The sequence below is a fragment of the Engystomops pustulosus genome, chromosome 10, assembly GCF_040894005.1.
Source record: "Engystomops pustulosus chromosome 10, aEngPut4.maternal, whole genome shotgun sequence".
NCBI classification, from domain to species: domain Eukaryota; kingdom Metazoa; phylum Chordata; class Amphibia; order Anura; family Leptodactylidae; genus Engystomops; species Engystomops pustulosus.
Genome location: NC_092420.1, coordinates 96,314,916 through 96,336,272, shown reverse-complemented (window position 1 = coordinate 96,336,272; position 21,357 = coordinate 96,314,916). Strand labels below are relative to the sequence as shown.

Here is a 21,357-nt window from a genome sequence, read left to right as displayed (position 1 = left end):
TGTTTATGGGCACCAGTTTGTGTATTGTCAGCAGGAACAGCTGAAGATTTCATGGGTGAAGGTCCTTCTTAGGGTGATGGCACACGTGGCGTTTTGAACATGATTTTGGGCAATTTTTAAGCAATTTGTCAAAAAACTCATGCTTTTTTGACCAGTTTGAATTAAGATAATTGGTCAAACTTGTCAAAAACGGATGCGTTTTTAGGGTGATGGCACACGTGCCGTTTTGAACACGTTTTTAGGTCGTTTTTAAGCAGTCTGTTAAAAAAGCATGCGTTTTTGACCGGTTTGACCAATTATCTTTATTCAAACTGGTGGAAAACGGTCTGCTTAAAAACATGTGCCATCAGTATAACATTTGGTGGGTGGTTTGGGTGGCCATGGGCAACAGTCTACCGCCAAAACCAGCTACATTATAATCCACTACTGCCAGGACTATCCATCGGATCAACATAGGGGTGGTACAGACAATCTAATAGAGAGAGATCCAAAATTGCTAAGGAACACGGGGCTAGAAAAGAAAGAAGACTGCGCCAGAATGGGGAGAGCAACATGTAACACAGATCCGATACATTGTAAATGAGTCTCAGATTGTTTCCGGCTACATTGTGTTTCCTTATAGATGCCGCTATATAACGCTCCCCCATAGTCTGTTTGCTCTTTTCTTCTGACTGCGTTACACGTCTCCTCAATCTGCATATTAATATTTTGCGATGATAAGGAAGGGGGAGGAGTTAATCTACTATTTTAGGAGAACTATTGTCCGTATTCTCTCTCCCTCTCTTAAGGAAGGACAGCGCAGAGAGAAGAGACTGGAGTAAGTTTTCTAGGAGGCAGATCTCTCATACTCCTTAAGAAAGACAGTGTCAGCATCTGGCTGATGGAGTAAGAATGTAGGACCATCCCACGGGCAGGCGCTTCCACACACACACACAGCTCCATGTACAGTCTGCAAACCTGCAGGAGCCAGGCAGCCACACGTCTCCAAGGTAAGACCATCCTGAGCCTCACATCTCGCTTCATTTCTCCCCCTTATTATCGGAGGAGGCGTGAGAGCGCTCCCGGATTATGCATCCTATGGAATATCTGCAGCTGTTTCCTTGCAGATAAACCGTTCCATGCTATCAAGTCCCCCTAGTCCTATATCGCTTTCCCACTCACTGAAAACAATGGGATTTTATTGGGAATTCTTTATATTGGCAAAATAACTTCACATCATATCCAAAAAATATAGTCCCCCCCCCCCCCCCCGCCCCCCAAACCCTCTCCCTCCCTCTTCCTCCATAGAATCATTTATTCTGTATCAGGAGAAAGTAAGGTGAGTCAATGAACAGGGCTCCATATAAAGACCCCCATATGGGGCCCCTAATAGGAAACATCTGATTGTACGAGGGTCCTGAGCGGTGACCAGACCTGGAGAGGGGAAAGAGAAGAAAGCAATGCACCGAAGAGTTAATCCGCCCCCCTACTCCGTGGTTATAATTAGAGGGGCTCGCCTAATATTTCATTGATCCTCTCAGGGATTCCAGGCAGATTCCTTCACAAGGTAATGGCTTATTTTTTTTTAGTAACGTCTAGGAATGGGGCGACGCTTGTACAGGGGAGGTGGGTGTGCGCCGTTGTGTTCCTGACAAAGAAGAGAGAACTTTTGGGATACAACGTCTTGAGTGGTTTCATTGTTTCCAGTTTCCAAATCTTAGCTGACGTTGCAGGACTAACTAAGATTTCCCAGATTTTCATTCTGATAGCGATCAGGAGCTGGGTTTTCGTTACAATGTGTTTTTTTTGTATTATAATGTTGTGCTCTTTTGCACAGAGGAAAAGTTTATAACCCGGGCGTGTGTGCAGGACAGGGTTAATAGTCGCAGCGTTACAATGTTACATCTCACATGGAAGGCAATTATCACTTTAAGATTTGTTCTCAGTTTCTCCCCCTGGAGGGAAGAGGTTAACGTTTGCCGGGGTCGTTTTGGAGGATGTGGATTGTAATCTGGTGGTAAATTTATAAAGAATGATCAGTTTTAATATTTTCCACCCGCGCATGGGTTTTGTGTCGTGCAGATTATTGCATTTTTGGTGACACTGCAAATAGAGAACAAATGCAAGTTGTCAGGAGTTCTGCTTCCATTTAAAGGGACATTACACTTTATGTGCTTGGACCGCACAGCGCGAGCAAACAGATTGGTTCACTTAAAGGGGTCGTCCTGAGAGGAATCGTTATCCACTGTGCAGATCGTTGGGGGATCGTCTGAGTCCTGAAAAATGCAGCGATCAAGGCTTTGCACATTCTTTTTAGTGCAGACTGTTTGCACGTGTATTTAAGGAGTGTCACAGGTGACGCTCCTGTGTAGCAGCTGCGATATTCTTCACCCGACACAAATTTCGTCACTGAAAAGGGCGTTCCGGTGCTCAGTCGGAGGGTCTGACAGAAGTGTGTCATACGCCACATGTTAAAGGTGCACCAAAAAAAAAGTGGTGCACTATGTCCGGGCAGTGCAGGGGGCGCCAGATTCATGAAGAAAAATCCAGAATCTGGCGCCCCCTGCACACTACACAGGACTACACTGCACATAGTACACACTGCATTATACACAAAACATTGCACATAGTACACACTGCACATAGTACACAGGACACTGCACATAGTACACACTGCACATAGTACACAGGACTACACTGCACATAGTACGCACTTCATTATACACAAAACATAGCACATAGTACACACTGCACATAGTACACACTGCACATAGTACACAGGACATTGCACATAGAACATACTGCACATAGAACATACTGCACATAGTACACACTGCACATAGTACTAACTGCACATAGTACACACTGCACATAGTACACACCCCCTGCACATAGTACACACCCCGCACATAGTACACACCCCCTGCACATAGTACACACCCCCTGCACATAGTACACACTGCACGTAGCACACCCTGCACATAGTACACACCCCCTGCACATAGTACACACCCCGCACATAGTACACACCCCCTGCACATAGTACACACTGCACGTAGCACACCCCGCACATAGTACACACCCCCTGCACATAGTACACACTGCACGTAGCACACCCCGCACATAGTACACACACTCTGCACATAGTACACACCCCCTGCACATAGTACACACTGCACATAGTACACACTCCACTGTTCATAGTAAATGTGGGCCATAGTCTGTGGAGTTCAGTGCAGTCCCATAGTGCATATAGTGTCATTGCACATGCTTACCTGTCCCTCCATTCAATAGGGACAACTGATGGGTTGGGTGTTACTCCCTCTTATATTGGGAATTCGTTCCTTCTGGAAAGGATATTCTGGTTTGGTTTTAAACCCACATCATGTCATTAGGCTTCTTGAAAGTCATGCTTGATGATAAGGGAGCTGCCTTACGAGGTAGTAAAAAGAGGCAATGATTTCCCACTCTTATATCTGATAATTTATAGATATTTGAGGAAAAGACAGAAGAACCAAGGTTACACGTCACAGGTTTTGTATGTAGTCTGTATACAGAAAGCCATACATTGTGTAACTACATGTGACATGCCTGGACAACCCCTTTAAGCCTCCCCAAAACATTTCTGATTATCTAAAATATATTGGAGGGCCTGCAGATGTCAGGGAAAGAATGATTGATTGAGAATTGTCATTTTGCTACAATGTATCAGTGTAGAGAATCCTCTGTAAGCTAAAAATCCCTGCACTTATACATTGTAACAAAGGGTGGGAGCCGGAGAGAGTAACGGGCTCTGTACAGTCTTTCTCTGGTTGTGATCTGTTGCTATCAGTCCGGCAGATCTGTTACTGATGAAATAAGATTTCCCCAAGACTTTAGAACTATTTGTTCTGAGCAATGGAAACTAAGGACAAGGTGGCCTGAAGAGGTTTGGAACTACAGTGGTAGCAGTGGGGCCCGCAGTGTCAGGGGGCCCCGGCATCTGAGAATGGAGAATTGTACAGCATAATATAGCATATATGTGATGTATCTGTGATGTGTATCTGCAGTGGCGTAACTAGGAGAGACAGGGCCCCTTAGAAGGATACTGGACGGGGCCCCCCTTCCCACTTAAAAAATATACATATTAGTATAATCACACATACGAGTTACAATCACATATAAATAGTCATGTGCATATACACATACATACAGTGCCATATGCAACATACAACACACACATACAGTGTATACAGGCACCATATACACATCACAGATACTGCATATATACATCACAGTATATGTTATAAACATATTATGCTGGACAATGTGCAGTACAATATAGATATAATGGTGCACATCCTCCATTCTTTATTGTGTCAGGTCGGATGACGGGGCCCCATGACACTGCGGGCCCCATAGCGGCTGCTATGGCTGCTACCGCTGTAGTTACGCCCCTGTGTATATACTGCGTGTTTATATCCTGTAGGTCTGTATATATAAAATAATAATGTGTCAATGTGTGTGCGTATGAGTGAAGAACTGTATGTTTATGTATATAGGTATATAAATGTGTGTGTATATATGAGTGTAATATGTATATTTTCCAGCAGAAAGCAGGGCCCCATTTAGAAGTCTGCTATGGGGCCCTGTCTCTCCCAGTTATGTCCCTGGTGCATGTTATTAGTAGTAGCAAATAATGTGAAATAATAAATTTATATTCCAGGATTGTAGCAACTCCAAGCACAAACTGAGTTATTCCTTACACTGCTGTGCTCTGTGCTCTCTGCAGCCAGTGTTAGGGATTGTCCCTGGAGAGATGTGTAATCAGACCTCACACTGCTGTGCTCTCTGCAGCCAGTGTTATGTATTGTCCCTGGAGAGATGTGTAATCAGACCTCACACTGCTGTGCTCTGTGCTCTCTGCAGCCAGTGTTAGGCATTGTCCCTGGAGAGATGTGTAATCAGACCTCACACTGCTGTGCTCTGTGCTCTCTGCAGACAGTGTTATGTATTGTCCCTGGAGAGATGTGTAATCAGACCTCACACTGCTGTGCTCTGTGCTCTCTGCAGCCAGTGCTATATATTGTCCCTGGAGAGATGTGTAATCACACCTCACACTGCTGTGCTCTGTGCTCTCTGCAGACAGTGTTATGTATTGTCCCTGGAGAGATGTGTAATCAGACCTCACACTGCTGTGCTCTGTGCTCTCTGCAGCCAGTGTTATGTACTGTCCCTGGAGAAATGTGTTAAAAGGACTGTGAAATATATATATAGTCCAGGATTGTAGCTTCTCTAGTACACTGGGGCGTGTCCTCACACTGCTGTGCTCCGTGCTCTCTGCAGCCAGTGTTAAGTATTGTTGCGGTAGAGATATGTAATCTTACCTTTGTGTATCTTGTGAGTAGCAGCAGGACTGTGAAATATGCATTTTTATTCCAGGATTGTAATTTATCCAAGTGCAGTGGGGACGTGTCCTCACACTGCTGTGCTCTGAACTTTGAGCACTGCACTATGACTGTTGCAGCTTTCAACTAGAATGCTGCTACAGCTTTTACTCAGAGCAGAGGAGCATCTCAATGCAGAGAGCAAAGCAGTGTGAGGATAATGACACTGAACTTGTATTCTGACATTCATTGAACATCCCATGAGGTTTCCTTTAATAGCAGAACGATAAACTCCTCCATGTTTTCATAAGGACACAGGCGCGGGATTCTTTTTTAGGATTAGAAGATAATGTGTTTTCTGGCTCATCCCATTTCCTCCTGAATATAAATAGAACGTTTCCGTATTTTTATACCGTTTCTTATCTGATTCAATCTGACATTCATCTTGGTCCAGGAGATAAACAAGGGCTGTAGAGATAAGATGAGATGTTGTTGCGGCCCCGAGACCGTGGGGTTTGTCCGCCTCCTGTTTTAGTCTTTTCTAATGACAACATCCACATCTGATATCGAGGAATAATTGATTTCCTGCTGATTGCAATGTCACCCGCACACAGCGCCGCTACCATACGGAGCATCAGGGGAGAGTATACTGCCAACAGCGACCAGTATGAATCATGGTACCGCTCCCCGAACCCCTGGGATTTGTAGGGATCATTAAATCTCCTCCATACACTGACAATTGTTACCCTAAGGTAAGTAAAAGCTGTCACCCCAGGAGATGTCTGGTTCCACTTTGGCAATCATATCTATCGCTTCAGTGTATCTACAACTAAAAATCTCAATGCACATTGGGGCAGATTCTCTTACCCGGACCATTCGCGATCCAGCGGCGGGTTCTCTGACGCTGATTCGTGTCTTCACTAAGGTAGTTCCCCCGATGTCCACCAGGTGTCGCTGCTGCGCTGAAGTCCGTCGGAGTGCACTGAAGTTCACCAAGCCAGGCCGGGTGCTGCCAGGGACGGAGCCTGTAATCCGGGACTGTACCGCTGGGTTTAGCACCGATGAATGAGCCCAATATATGAGGAGGAGCAGGCCTGATATAGGAATAATAGGAAAAATATAGGCCTCCACCTCCTCTTTTTGCTACTTCTGACTACTCACTATGTTTGTAGTCTGTTACCATGGAGACAAACAGGCCATGCATACAGAATATTACACTTTTATATTTGTTACTTTATATTTTGTAACTTTTTTTGGGGGGGGGGGGGGGTTTGTTTATGGTCACTACGGAGTAAATTGACCCATAAATTGAAGGTTGCATCTCCTCTGCTGTGAACAGGAGCGATATATATTGGCGGACCCTCTGATGGATTGTTTGTTGCGGTGCGTATTGTACGTGTCAGCACTTCTCTAATGACTCTCACTTGAGAAGATTTAAAGGGATGTCGATCTCCGAGTCTGTGCCGGCGTTTGATTTCATTATTCAGCGATTGCAGCAAGAAAGTAAACGCTATAGCCAAAGCTTGACCTAAAGAACCTGTCAGCACTTAAAGGGATGTTCCAGTTTTTATTTGAGGATCATTAATAATAATAATAATACCGTATTTTTCGGACTACAAGGTGCACAAAAAATCCTTTTATTTTTTCAGAAATCAAAGTTGCGCCTTACAGTCCAGTGCGCCTTATATATGAACCACATTTACAGACAACAGCTGCCTTGTACTGTGCACAGGTCTGCCACCTGCTGGTCATTCATCCTTATAATCAGGTGCGCCTTATATATGAACCGTACTTACAGACAACAGCTGCCTTGTACTGTGCACAGGTCTGCCACCTGCTGGCCATTCATCCTTATAATCAGGTGCGCTAATCCGGTGCGCCTTATATATGAACCACATTTACAGACAACAGCTGTCTTGTACTGTGCACAGGTCTGCCACCTGCTGGCCATTCATCCTTATAATCAGGTGCGCTAATCCGGTGCGCCTTATATATGAACCACATTTACAGACAACAGCTGCCTTGTACTGTGCACAGGTCTGCCACCTGCTGGCCATTCATCCTTATAATCAGGTGCGCTTTATAATCCGGTGCGCCTTATAGTCTGTAAAATATGGTAATAAATCTTTATTTATATAACGCAGACAGATTCCACAGCTGCCCCGAATTTGCCAAATCGGTCCCTTTCCCCAATGGGGCTCACAATCTACCTGTATGTTTTGGAGTGTGGGAGGAAACCAGAAAATCCGGAGGAAATCCACGCAAACACGGAAAGAACATACAAACTCTTTGTAGATGTTGACCCTGGGACTTGAACACAGGTCCCCAGCACTGCAAGGCTGTAGTGCTAACCACAAAGCCACCGTGCTGCCCATTTACTTGTATAGGTGATCAGTATTAGATTGTTGGGGGTCTAACACCTGGAACCCCCCCACTGATCATCTATGTAAAGTCATTGTGAATGGTTATTTTCATCCCACGTCTTATCTCTACGCTATAAATAACCAGCGTGAAGCAACGTCCATGTGATGCACCATAGTACAACATGCGCTCTAGTAAAACACCAGCACTAATGGTTTATCATTCCTCATCAGGGGGGAGAAATAAGCGAAATTTTTGTGAAAACGGTAAAAAAAAAAAAAAGTGTATGAACTAATCTCGGCTCTCCTACATCTTGTGACGTGATCACATGGGTCCGTGTCCTCAGCGGTGTCATCACATGTGCAGGCAGGTCACCGCCTCTCACAAGATCAGAGCGTTATCTTCCTGAAACACTCTGCGCTGCTGTATCTTGTATCATAGTCCCGGAGGTCATGGGTGAGACTTGTTGTAAATTATAATATCTCTATTTTCCAATCACATCTGTCATATCTGAAAATTGGGTAATGGGGAACAGGCAAAGATTGTGTAGTCTGATAGTAGTATAATTGTAGATTAGGCAGTCAAATGTGCCCTCTAGTTGTTTGTCAATAGGACACGGCGGGACAGATTGAACAACCTGACTACACTGATGCTGTGGTTGTCTGTTACTATAGAGACGCATATGTCTGCAGCATAAACATAACATCAAGACCCTTGTGTTTATTAATTTTTTTGTTGGGTGCTTGTTGGCACAGAACAAAATGGACATGTCCTTTGAATTATTACTCCCCTGTCTACCAGCAGCCACCACTAGGAGGAGCTCACAAGCTTACAGTATACAGCTTTACTTTTGAATATACAAGGGGTCCCCTACTTAAGGACACCCGACTTACAGACAACCCATAGTTACAGACAGACCCCTCTGACCTCTGGTGACCTCTCTGGATGTTACTATAGTCCTAGACTGCAATGATCAGCTGTAAGGTGTCTGTAATGAGGTTTTATGGATAATCCTTGGTCCCATTACAGCAAAAAATGTTGAAACTCCAATTGTCACTGGGGCCAAAATTCTTTTTGTCTGGATCTACAATTATAAAATACACAGTTTCGACTTACATACAAATTCCACTTAAGAACACCTAGTGGTCACTGCAATAACATCAGTGTTATTAAAGGGGTTGTCTGAGTTCTGAAAAAAAAACTAAGGGATGCCGGGAGGGCGCTGCTTAAAAAAATAAAGTCCTACTTACCTTCCGGTGCCCTCCGGTATCCAGCTCTGCTGTCGCTCCGGTCCGGGCGCCATGTAAACAAACATGGCCGCCGGAGCAGCTCTGGACTCAGCTTCCGGCCGGACCCGACAACCATCCGGCCCACATGCACAGTGCTGTGAATAGGGACGGGTAGGCGTGGCTGGCCACGGCCGGCCGGAAGCTGAATCCAGCGCTGCTCCGGTGGCCATGTTTGTTTACATGGCGCCCGGACCAGAGCAACAGCAGCGCTGGATACCGAAGGGCACCGGAAGGTAAGTAGGACTTTTTTTTTTTTTAAGCAGCGCCCTCCCGGCCACCTTTATTTATTTTTTTCAGAACTCTCGGACAACCCCTTTAATGGTACATGGTAGCTGGGGAAGATTTATCATACGCTGATCATATATGATGTTGTCCCTGGTACCCACCAGGTTTATCTCCGGCCTCTTGATGAATCCACCGGACGGCTCATCTGCGCTATTGTCCGGCCTGGTATAGAATTGCGCTATAGCTTGTGCACAGTCCACCATTGGCCACACCCCCATTACTCCCACTTGGCGTTCAGGTGGCATAAGGGAGTAAATGGGCGCACGTATTTCAGGATCTTCATCCTAATGTTTCTCACTCTGGAGGACCTATCCTTCTTTGCATTACAAGATAACCCATTGATGTGAATGGGTGTTGTGTAATACTTCCTACATCCTCTGGGGGCACTGCAGGGAAATAAAACACTCCCTGACACGTTTTTGCCCTAACTGTTAAAGGGAACCTGTCACTAGGGACCTAATTTTCACTAAAGACAGGTTGCAGAAGCCCATCACACCTGCAGTGCACAGATGCCTCTCTGCCTTTTATAAGCATTTGTAGTACAATATAATTATTGTATTATTATATTATTGTTATAGTTTACCTTGCATGCTGACAGAATCCTCTCTGTAGTCCCAGGGGTTGGGCTTTGGTTTGGATGCATTTCAAAAAACAACATGGGATTTGTCTGTGCTGCAGACTCCTCAGCTCTCAGCCCCCACCTTTGTGCTCCCATACAGCCCCTCCCTCCCACTGATGTCAGCTCACCAGGCTGCGACCTCTGTGAAGGAGCAGGAGGGAGGAGCTGTACAGGAGCACAAGTGTGGGGGGTGAGAGCTGAGGAGTCTGTAGCACAGACAAGTCACATGTGTTTTTTTTTAAATGCAGCCAAACCAAAGCCCAACCCCTGGGACTACACAGAGGATTCTGTCAGGGTGCAAAGTTATAGCACACAATTATATTGTAATGCAAATGCTTATAAAAGGCAGAGAGGGATATGTGCACTGCAGGTGTCATGGGCTTCTTTAGTGAAAATGAGGTCCCTGGTGACAGGTTCCCTTTAAGGGATCTAAGTATCAGGGAGCAGAGAATCCTGATAATAAATGGAAACAATAGGAAATTCCAGATTCTGGGTGAAGTTTCCCTTTAAGACTAATTACCCTATAAAGATTTCACCGTGTTTGGCGTTGCGGCATTGTTCTGCGCAGTCATTTTCATCACTTCTGTCCCATTGTCAACAATGGGTCATCTGGGCGGCTTCCTAAGCAGCAGCGATGCTGAATGAGAAGAAAAGCTGCTTTTAACTAAAAGAATACGCTCCAAAAATACCGAATTTATGAGGGGGCGGGACCGGCCCGCGTATAATCAGGGCCAACATTCCTGGGAAAGACAACAGTGATTGACGAAGGGAGATTTTATCTTTTCCTGTTCATTTTAGGGAAGAAAATCCTTCAATGGATTAAAAATTAGGTTCCTCCGAGAAGCTTCCGCTAATCTGCGCCACGAAATTGAGGACTATTATCTGTGTTTTGTTAATTTCTAGCCCTCACTGCCGCCCAATCAGGAATCACCTGAAATACTCTGTGCTGCTGGAACCTCACTAGAACCATGTATTGAAGGGTTAAATTATTACTGGCCAGGGGAGGTGTACAATGGAAGCATAGCGTGCCTACCTACCCCTGAGGCTATAACCCCATTCCCTCTGCTTCTGGAGTTTTCTCAAGACCGTTGCAGCCAATCACTGACCTTGGTGACGTCACCACCTCCTCAAATATGGAGGTGTAAATGTTACCAGAGCCCCTCCCTGCTGCAGAGTCACATGCTGTTACACGGCGCAGGAGCACTTCCCTCCCTCGCATTGTGTGAGGGAAGGGGAAGTGTTGAGAGAGCGGAGGGGAAGGCATTGTAACAGCCTGTGAAGCTGTGCCTGGTTTAGCCATGCTTTTTGATGATTTTGATTGTAGATTTCTTTTAAATCGCCTGCCACGCATTAGGTGCTTTATATAAGGCGCTCCCTGAATCCTTCCAACATAGTCCCATGTAAATACGTCACTCCTGTCCCCCTCCCAGCCTCCTAAAATACTGTCCTATATAAAAAGCTCCTCCCTGCTGTGGCTTCACAGGATGTTACACTGTCTCCCACAGAACTCCCCCTCCCTCTGCCTGCTGCATTCTTACTCAGAGAGGGGAAAGTGATCCTGCACAGTGCAATGGCCTATGAAGCTACAGCACAAAGGGGCCCTGGTAACGCCCTTCTGGCTCATTAGCATAATTTTAAAAGTTGATTTTGGAAAAAAGGAGCCAGTGGATGACAAAAATAAGATTACCACAGTCCAGGGACTTGGATGTGTGAGTAAGTGTCCCTGGTTTATTATCATGGATTCTGATGGTGGATTTCCTATAAGAAAAGTCCAAATGGTTCTGATCTGCTATGGATTTGGCTTGCAGAAGAAACGCACAACAGAACACAGTAACAAGCAGGAGGATAGGATTTTACGTGTCAATTTCCAGAAAATCCGGCAGCATTAATTGACAAGCTGCGGGTTACCAGTCCAAGCCGCTGCCTTTACACCCGAGTGACCCCAATCCTTGTGTCACTTGTCACATGTCAGAAATTTCTGCCCCTAGAAAATAGAATCCGAATCCATCCTTAGGTTTTGTGACCTTTTCAATCACCTAAAATCTAGAAGGGATCTGAGGTTAGGAGTCACACGCAAATCATGATGGTCACAGCCAAAGTAATGAAAGGGCAGGAAGCGGTCAGGGGAAGTCAGTCGTGTACACAAGCTGCAAGGAGAGAGATGTCACTGATTGCTGCGAGAGCTGCAGCGAGGAAGCGCCAATACCATACTGAATAGCATGGGACCGGAGCGAACCAAACACTCGCGGCCCCCGCCGCTTCCTGACAGCGACTGCAAATCCTTGTCATGTTACAGAGACAGGAAAATACTGGAAGGAGCAAAAACGGAAATTATTACATCATATTACAAATAGTTTGGGCTGGTTTGTCAAATTCTGATGAGGGTAATGATAGGAGAAGCTCCAGTGTCTATGAAAGTATTCAGCGCCCCCTCGTGTCCCCCATCAAGGGGGGTCCCCTGTGTCAGTGTTACCACAATCCTATGTCAATGTAACAATATTGCTCATTAGCTGGAAGATACATTGGGCCACATTTATCAGGACTAGTGCAGCCTATCGTTTAATCAAAGTTGGCGCACATTCTTCATGAATCTGGCGCCCCCTGCGATGCTCTGGCAGAATGCACCAACTTTTTTTTGGCTCACCTTTAAAGGGGTTATCCCTCTGTTAAAAATTACTGCCCCGCACAGCGGTCCCTTCGATCCATGCCCCTGTTTGTTTACAGGGGCACGGAAGCTGCGCACAGGGAACTTCCGGTCCGCTCTGTGGCCGGCTCCTCCCATCCGTCCTTATCTCTCAGCGTTGTAAGCGCTGGGAGATGGTGTCGGATGGGAGCTTCCGGACGGCCGGAAGCTCCCTGTGCGCCCCAGTATACAAACGGAAGAGACGAACAGCGGCGCGGGACATCAGCAGCGCCGGACCAGGTAAGTACAGGCCATCAGTATTTTTTTACCCCCTTTAACAGAGAGGGGCAGATGTATTATCACATCTGCGCCAAAAAAGTTTTGGAAACTCCCTTTTTTGGCGCAAAAGTGTTGCGGAACATTTATAATGCGTTTGCGCCAGAAAGAACAGATGTTTCCGACTATCCCGACTCGTCCGTCTTTTGCGGGCGCAAGTGGGCGCGGCCTATATTCACCTCACCATCCGCCACATTTATGTTGATTTTCTCGTCTTTTTTGGGCGCATTTTTTGGCTGACCTGGAAACAATGGCCTGAAATCAAAAGAAAAATAGGCGCAGCCCATGTAATATTTTGGCGCACATCTCATTTGTGTCGGCATTTTTATGGCGCCCGACTTATTAGTTCCGTCTGCGCTTTAATTACTTACAGCCGTGCGCTACTCGTGCTTTCTGTAGTCGGATCTCAGATGCCGACTCTCAAGGTTGCGACAGAATTAATAAATCCCCCCCAGAGTGTGCGACACAATTCTGTTGAGTGGCTGTAATAAATGTGGCGCACGGTACAACGCTGCGCCGGACGCCTTTCTACGCAGACACTTTATAAATAAAGCTGCAACAGTTTCCATGTTCTTTTCAGTACAAACTCAGACAGAAAACTGGCGCAAACGCTTAATAACTGTGGCCCAATGCGTCTCCTGTGTCTGGCGCAGGTTCTATTGGATTCTTTGGAATCTTCTCCAAAAGGTCCATGCAGACGGCTACAGCCACAACCAGGGATTATAGAGGGGATTACATCCCTGTGATTTACACCAAATGTAGCTCCTTCCCAGGCGGCCAAATTGTTGCCAGAAGCTTTTGCTATTTCAGTTCTCGGTCTTCGTCTTTTTCATACATTGGCTCCTTATTCCCATGAGGTTACAACCATGTAGACTGCAGCCAGTGTTATGTATGGTCCTATAGAGATGTGTAGTCAAAGCTTTGTGTCAGTTGTTAGTAGCAGCAGGACTGTGATATATGGATTTATATTCCAGGATTGTAGCTTTTGTGAGTGCTTATGTCCTCACACTGCTGTCCCTATCTCCTCATCACAGCTAACAGCTGTAGCAGGCTTGTGGTCGAATGTTACATCACTCATTTAGAGGGAAACCAGTTGTAAAACATTTCAGTGCAAACAGTTACATCACAGTCCTGCTGCTACAAACAACATACACTAAGGTCTGATTACACATATCTCCAGGGACTATACATAACAAATGGCTGAAAAGAGCACAGACCAAGGCAGTGTGAGTACACCCCTTAGTGCACTTGGAGAAGCTACAATCCTGGAATATAAATCCATATATCACAGTCCTGCTGCTACTAACAACATACACTAAGGTCTGATTACACATCTCTCCAGGGGCAATACATAACACTGGCTGCAGAGAGCACAGAGCACAGCAGTGTGAGGTCTGATTACACATCTCTCCAGGGACATTACATAACACTGGCAGCAGAGAGCACAGAGCACAGCAGTGTGAGGTCTGATTATACATCTCTCCAGGGGCAATACATAACACTGGCTGCAGAGAGCACTGAGCAAAGCAGTGTGAGGTCTGATTACACATCTCTCCAGGGACAATACATAACACTGGCTGCAGAGAGCACAGAGCACAGCAGTGTGAGTACACAGCCCCAGTGCACTTGGAGAAGCTACAATCCAGGAATATAAATCCATATATCACAGTCCTGCTGCTACTAATAACACACACACACACAGGTCTGATTCAATGTCTCTCTAGGACCAGTGTCTGACATGGTCACACCTGGTGACAGGATCTCTTTAAGTTTGGATCAAACAAGATAGAAGGGTTTACTCCCTTTACTCATCCCCTAAAAACAGGGGTGCGGGCCAATTGCCAGCGATCAGACACTCATCCTGTATGCTGTGGGAAATCCCTTTAAAGGGAACCTGTCATCAGAAATTAGCCTAATAAACCACTAGCAGTATGTTTATCAAGCAACTGAACAGTTTCTAGATCATGTTTCTTTCATGACCCAGGGTGATGGCATCATCCAGAAAATCTACTTTGAAGTTAGATGTATAAAGTCAGGGAGGCGGAGAGTATATCACTGAAGTCAAGCTCTCCCTGCCTCTGAAAACCTCCTACCATGTGATTGACATCATGCGCCAGACTCCAGACTCCTGATCAATGATGTCTCTGGATTCAGGACTATCAAATACAGTGAAGGGGGCGTTCTAAGGCAAGGAGAGCTTGACTTCAGTGTTAAAGTCTCCGCCTCCTTGACTTCATAAAACCATTTTACATCTAACTTCAGAGTTGATTTTCTGGAGGATGCCATCACACCAGGCCATGAAAGACACATCATCTAGAAGCGGCTCAGCTGCTTAACAATATACTGCTAGTGGTTTATATAGACAATTTCTGGTGACAGGTTCCCTTTAAGCGGCCGGGTTACACAGAGTCAGTAGATAAGCTGTGACTTCCTTTCCCTGATAGGTCAGGGCCTCTCCCCATCTTGTATAAGTGATAGTAATGCCTGGGGAGGGGGGATACAGGAAGCCTCCTGCCTTTGATGACCAATTATTTTTGTTGTTTATGAAAACTTCTCCTGTCCTGAAAATATTTAGGCAGCTGCAGGGCCGGTCCTGATAGCGGGTCGGTCCTGCCCGGCCCAGATACTCCCCAGGAGCATTCCTGACATGTGAAGGATTGTGCTGTAATACCGCGTGCAGTGGAAGCAGCCGGGGGGCGCTGGACCTGTGCACAATATACATTGTAGCGCTTTGTATTGTTCATTGTTACAGTATTTGTATGTTGTTACTTTGTTTATTCTCATCAGAAGCCGCGTCATCATCAGTGCATTGTCCCTGGAAAGAGGCCGCACTCTGACCCAACCTTTTCATTAAACATGTCGAATGTTTTAAAGCGTTTTAATGAAACTTCAAATTTAAAGGATTTAGGGCACATTCTATTATACATTGTGGGGGCACTTAGGGAGGTTTTATTCTGTTTAGGGGGCAGTATAAGAGCATTATACAATGCAGGGTACATTATGGGGCCATTATTACTGGTTGGGGGTCACTAGGGGTTTTACACTGTGTGGGGTTTGCTATGGGGGTATTATACTGTGTGTGGGTCACTATGGGGGTATTACACTGTGTGGGGTTTGCTATGGGGGTATTGTAGTGCGTGGGGGTCACTATGGGGGTATTATGGTGTGTGGGGGTCACTTTGGGGTATCATGGTTTGAGGGTCACTATTGGAGTATTATAGTGTGTGGGGGTCACTATTAGGGTATAATTTTTTTGCGGGGTCACTATAGGGATATTATACTGTGTGGGGGTATCATTGTATGGAGGTCACTAGTGGGGTATAATAGTGTGTGTGTGGGTCACTGTTGGGTGATTATAGCGTGTGTGTATCGTTATTGGGGTATTATACTGTGTGAGGGTCACTATGGGGGTATTATGATGTGAGGGGGTCACTGTGGGGGTATCGTTGTGTGGTGGTCACTGTGGGGGTATTATAGTGTGAGGGGGTCACTGTGGGGGTATTATGATGTGTGGGGGTCATTGTGGGGGTATTATAGTGTGTTGGGGTCACTGTGGGGGTATTATAGTGTGTGAGGGTCACTGTGCAGGTATTATGATGTGAGGGGGTCACTGTGCAGGTATTATGATGTGAGGGGGTCACTGTGGGGGGAGGGGGTATAGTGTGTGTTGACACAAAGGGGGTGAGGTTACATGTTGTGGTTTAATATATACATATATCATCAGTTTACTGGCAGATGAGGATTTGGGGAGGTCACTTAGGGGGGGATTATATTGTGCAGAGACCATATAGTGCAGGGCCACAGGGAAGCATTATACATGGTAAGAGCCACAAGAGGCAGTATATCCTGTGAGAACCACTAACATATATCTTGTGGGGGCACTAGAGGGGCAATTTATTTTGTTGTGGGCACTAAGGGGGCATTATACTGTGTCTGGGGGGATAATGAGAGCTTTATGGGGGTCTCTTAGTGGGGTAATTCACTGCATGGGGTTACTACAGGGTGCCTTATACTGTGCAGAGGCAGAATACATTGTGTAGGGGGTCCTTCATGTGAGAATTGTGAGGGGTGACGGCCGGTCCTGCTTAGGCGCCATCCTGGTCCCTGGATTTGTTGCCTCGCTGGGGTCAGGGGTCTAATGTCCATATGTGAAAGCTCCAATCATAAGCGGGTAGAGATATAAATACACATATTTCTGGGCAAATCAGTTGCATTTGGTAAAATTAGACTTGTTAAAGACTAATTAACACCTCGATCACATCTAGGATGATGAGGATACAAGGAAACAGCATTAAGTCCTTGAAATGTTTCTTCCTGCAATGACTCATAAGACTTGTGCGCGTCACGTGTAGAAGCGCAGTCTCCGGAGTCACACGTGTGCTCAGGGCTTTGTATTACATGACACAGTTCATGGAGTTATCCGCATACTAGTGGTATACGTATAGTATGCGGATGATGGAACAGTATGCAATATACTCCAGGTAGCCCCCTAGTGGTGGCTGCAGGCAATCAGCAGGTTATATTCTACATTTTTTGCCTATTACGGGGATTTGGGTACAGTCTCATTAAAGAAATTATATGGAATTAAAGGCATACTGCCCCTCCAGGTAGGTGAGGATCGCCGTCAGCTATATCCAAAAACGCCACAGAGACAAGGGGCATTCATTTAGGGGAGCAGTCATAAATACTTTAGTTGAGAAAATCCTAGGAAATCTAGCATGAAAATCCATCCTGATAAACCAGGAACATTACTGATAGATCCAGGCACCGGGACTGTGATATCTTCTAATATTTGTTATCCACGGCCTCCCTTCTTCTAAAATCAACATTTAAAATTATGCAAATGAACCAGAAGGGCTCTGGGGGTGTTACCAGAGCCCCTCCATGTTGCTGCCCTGAGATTAAAGCGGGAGGAGAGAGAGGAGGAGTGCTTAGGGAGCAGAGGGGAGGGTGTGGATAGCCTGCGAAGCAGCACAGAGGAGTTCTGGTAACGCCCCATTGAACCCTTCTGGCTCATTGGCATAATTATAAAAGTTGATTTTAGAAGGAAGGAGACCATGGATAACAAATTTAAGAAGATACCACAGTCCCGGTGCCTGGATCTATGGGGCTTATTTACTAAGGGTCACGGATCGCACTTTCGTTGGACTGTGCACCGTTTTCGGTATTTGCATGGCATTGACAGGTATTTAACTGGTGTCTGCGCTGGGATTGTGTCACACACAATCAATATTGGCGCAGCTGTGCTGGCTTCCATGTGACGATTCGGCTGATTCGGACTAAACGCAGGATTTAACTTTCAAATTGTGTCGCAAGCCAAGCACTTACATGCACCAGGAAGAAGAAGGTGAACTTCAGGGACCTGAGCGGGGAAGCGGCACATGCAGGATATCGGGCGCAGGATCTTAGTGACTCCCCGCACAGCGCATTATACACGGACAATGCACTTACATGCACCAGGAAGAAGAAGGTGAACTCCGGGGACCTGAGCGGGGAAGCGACACATGCAGGATATCGGGCGCACGATCTTAGTGACTCCCCGCACAGCGCATTATACACGGACAATGCACTTACATGCACCAGGAAGAAGAAGGTGAACTCCGGGGACCTGAGCGGGGAAGTGACACATGCAGGATATCGGGCGCACGATCTTAGTGACTCCCCGCACAGCGCATTATACACGGACAATGCACTTACATGCACCAGGAAGAAGAAGGTGAACTCCGGGACCTGAGCGTGGAAGCGACACATGCAGGATATCGGGCACAGGATCTTAGTGACTCCCCGCACAGCGCATTATACACGGACAATGCACTTACATGCACCAGGAAGAAGAAGGTGAACTCTGGGGACCTGAGCGGGGAAGCGACACATGCAGGATATCGGGGCAGGATCTTAGTGACTCCCCGCACAGCACATTATACACAGACAATGCACTTACATGCACCAGGAAGAAGTAGGTGAACTCCGGGGCCCTGAGCGGGGAAGCTACACATGCAGGATATCGGGTGCAGGATCTTAGTGACTCCCCGCACAGCGCATTATACACGAACAATGCACTTACATGCACCAGGAAGAAGAAGGTGAACTCCGGGGACCTGAGCGGGGAAGCGACACATGCAGGATATCGGGCGCACGATCTTAGTGACTCCCCGCACAGCACATTATACATGGACAATGCACTTACATGCACCAGGAAGAAGAAGGTGAACTCCGGGGACCTGAGCGGGGAAGCGACACATGCAGGATATCGGGCGCACGATCTTAGTGACTCCCCGCACAGCGCATTATACACGGACAATGCACTTACATGCACCAGGAAGAAGAAGGTGAACTCCGGGACCTGAGCGGGGAAGCGACACATGCAGGATATCGGGCGCACGATCTTAGTGACTCCCCGCACAGCGCATTATACACGGACAATGCACTTACATGCACCAGGAAGAAGAAGGTGAACTCCAGGGACCTGAGCGGGTAAGTGACACATGCAGGATATCGGGCGCAGGATCTTGGTGAATCGCGGAACAATGCATGATTGTCGGACAACGCACTTTCGGGGAACTTGCTGGACCGTAAGTAAATGTGCCCCAATGAGTAATGTCCCTGGTTTATCAGGATGGATTTTCATGGTAGATAGATCTCCTATAAATTTTGGGACAACCCCATAAGGAGACTAGTAGTGCGCTCCCACTGTATCCTTTTACCTCCTAAATTATAGCTGCAACTAAATTGCAAAATAAAATGGTGAAATGTGTTTTTTCTCCGGTGTCTGATGTATCCGACGTTCTGAGCTCCAGGCGATTCAGAGAGACGTCCTGCAGAAAGCTCCCGGACGTTGCGTTGCATCTCTGGTGATGCTGTTGTGTTCCGCAGTCTGGATTTATTTCAGGGGTTCTGGAAGAATACAAGTCCCAACGAGGAGGAAGACCCCGGGCTGCCGATGTAAATAAGACGCTGGATACTGAGGATGCAGCGAGGAATAAGGTCCAGATAAACAGGATCAGAGGATATTATTAGACGTATCCTGGCGCCTTTTCATCTCTCCGCATTTGCGGGATCTCTTTGAAGATGACGTGACACCTGATTTACCAAGGTCCAGTCCTTCAGCTGTCAGTATCACGTCTCCTAATACACTGTGACTAACACAGACGTATCATCACCAGGTATTTTGGGATGATCGCTCCCTGTCTCCACCCTGTGTGGTTACATGGAGCTTCTCCTGTCCTCGGGGACCTCTACTTTCCTGTATTACACACACTAAATTTAGTGGACATTGTGTAATTCTTCATTCCTCCTTTGGGGGGCGCTGCTGGGAGACTCTGCACTTGCTGCCAGCTGATCCCAGGAGAAGACAATTTGCAATCGGATTAAGGTTGTCATTTCTAACAACTGGAGATTGGCCAAGGCAACAAGGATTTTCCTAAAATTAAAAATATGATCTTATTGGCTGAGGTCCAACCATTGGGACCCCCACCAAGAATCTATAGTCCAGCTATCATCTGCATGTAGCGACTGCACGCATGCTCAATTTACCACTCCATTTAATAGAGTTACTGAGACCCCAATTCTTGCTATCGATGGGGGTTCCAATGACCAGACATCCACTGATCGCCACGTTATCCCCTTTTCTGAGAATAATCCTCAGGATGATCCCTTTAAGTTAATATTTTACAGGTAATAGAGTCCCCTGACTACAGCAATCATTTTTATCACTTGTGCTGCAGTCTAGCTAACAGCGTTCAATCTTTTCACAGCTCCCCCGCAGGGGAAATTGAGTATTACATATGTAGGTCCTCCAGAGACAGAAACACGCTTTGTAGCTATTCTCTGCTTTATTTAATACATACAAACCCCCAGCTATTAAGTCAGAGCCCCTGTATCCCCCGGCTATTAATTCAGAGCTCTCCTAGAGGGCAACCATGTATTCTGCTTTGCAAAATTTGCACAAAAGTTTTTCCATCGTGTGTTCTCTTGACACATTTGGATTTGACAGCTTTGCTTGGCATGGCAGATGATGGGAGTGATGTCTCTGTTCTACGTGAGCAGAATGAATAATTCAGCAATGTTGATGGGACCTGTCATGTGTCCCCATACATGAGGGGGCGCTTGTTGTTCCTGTATATAAGCGGCACTAGGATTAGAGGGTCCATGCATCTTCCTGCTGAGCCGAGGGACAAACCTTCCTGTAAGATAAATGTCTCCATCTGCACAGATTGCTCCATTTTCAGGGTCACGGGTAATGAATTGTGGGGCCACGGGGTGGCCGCTAATTAGACGACTTCCTTTTGAAGCTTTTTGACCCTTAGCAGCAGCTATTTTGCAGCTGACAGTAAAGTGCAGGTTGTCGGCTGCGAGGAGATTGTCTCTTCTGTTATCAGAGGACGGATTTCTTACAGAAACATTGAATGGATCCTACATAATGATGTACAGGCTGCGCTTCCCCAACAATGCAGCATCCACAGCAGGAATGCAGGGGTTAATAGCATTGATGGGGGGGGG

General features: G+C 46.3%; 1 protein-coding gene across 3 annotated transcripts in view; it reads left to right on the top strand.

Annotated features, from left to right (window-relative positions):
- KANK4 (KN motif and ankyrin repeat domains 4) overlaps positions 1 to 21,357 on the top strand; it is a 95,531-nt gene that overhangs the window by 10,914 nt on the left and 63,260 nt on the right. Inside the window, exon 1 of one of the 3 annotated variants that reach the window (XM_072128508.1) lies at positions 800 to 989. The exons of 1 other annotated variant lie outside the window; for it this stretch is intronic. The gene's annotated coding sequence lies outside the window, so the exon portion shown is untranslated. Of the gene's footprint in view, positions 1 to 799; positions 990 to 1,315; positions 1,547 to 21,357 lie in introns of those variants that run through there. One more of the 3 variants, XM_072128510.1, reaches the window with a different exon arrangement.